We start from the raw sequence: 1,569 nt of genomic DNA, 5'->3' as shown, positions 1-1,569 counted from the left end.
ATATAGGAAGGTTGGATAGGGGAGCAGGGAAACTCATATCTTAGTTAAGGGAACCACCTAAGGGTTGGCAAGAGACTTGAACTTGGTGTGGCTACCAGATGCCCAGGGCAATGTCCCCAGTTAGTTCCTTGGGCACCTGAGGATAGGGAACCTGAAATGATCCTATCCTATAGCCATACTGATGAATATCTTGCATATCACCATAGAACCTTCATCTAGCGATGGATGGAGATAGAGACAGAGACCCACACTGGAGCACCGGACTGAGCTCCCAAGGTCCTAATGAGGAGCTGAAGGAGGGAGAACATGTACAATGAAGTCAGGACCACGAGGGGTGCACCCACCCACTGAGACAGTCGGACCAATCTATGGGGAGCTCACCGAGGCCAGCTGGACTGTGACTGAAAAAGCATGGAATAAAACCGGACTCTCTGAACATGGCGGACAATGAGAGCTGACAAGAGGACAAGGACAATGGCATGGGGTGTTGATCCTACTTCCGGTTCTGGCTTTATGGGAGCCTAGACAGTTTGGATGTTCAACTTCCTAGATCTGGATGGAGGGGGAAGGACCTTGGACTTTCCACAGGGCAGGGAACCCTGACTGCTCCTGGGACTGGAGAGGGAGGAGAAGAGGAGTGGGGGGAGGGGGAGAGGGGTGGGAGGAGGGGGAGGGAAATGGGAGGCGGGGAGGAGGCGGAAAATTTTTTTTCAATAAAAAAATATATATATATATATATATATATAAAAGATTAGCTAAGCAATTTAAACAGACATATAATCCCTAATGAAACACAAGCAGTGATTAAGACTCTCCCAACCAAAATAAAGCCCAAAGCCAGATGGTTTAAGTACAGAATTCTACCAGACTTTCAAAGAAGAGTTAATGCCTATACTCCTTAAATTATTCCACAAAATAGAAACAGAAGGAACATTGCCCGACTCATTTTATGTGGTTACAATTACCCTAATACCCAACCCCCACAAAATAACAAAGAAAGAAAATTACAAACCAATTTTCCTTATTTATATAGATGCAAAAATGCTCGAAAAAATACTTGCAAACCGATTCCAAACCACATAAAAAAGATCATGATCAAGCAGGCTTCATCCCAGAGAGGCAAGGATGTATAAACATATGAAGTGGGAAGTCCTTCTGTATATGTGTTGTTTTTATTGGTTAATAAATAAAGAAGCTGCTTTTAGCCAATGGCTTAACAGAATATGGCCAGGCTGGAGGAGATATTTATAGAGAGAGTAGGTAGAGTCAGAGAAGCCATGTAGCTCCACTGAGTGCAGGTGTGCCCAGAACCTTGCTGGTAAGCCACAGCCACGTGGCAATACACAGATGAATAGAAATGGGTCAATTCAAGAGTTATCTAGAAAAATGTATAAGCTAATAGGCCAAGCAATAATTTAATTAATACAGTTTCTGAGTGATTATTTCATGAACTGAACAGCCAGAACCCTCTCCCTATAAACATGCATAAATTGTTAACTGTAATCCATTACATAAACAGAAAGACGAAACAAACACAAACACCTATTAGATGTAGAAAAGGCCTTTGGT

The sequence above is a fragment of the Chionomys nivalis genome, chromosome 22 (assembly GCF_950005125.1).
Source record: "Chionomys nivalis chromosome 22, mChiNiv1.1, whole genome shotgun sequence".
Classification (NCBI taxonomy): domain Eukaryota; kingdom Metazoa; phylum Chordata; class Mammalia; order Rodentia; family Cricetidae; genus Chionomys; species Chionomys nivalis.
This window is presented reverse-complemented; position numbering follows the sequence as displayed.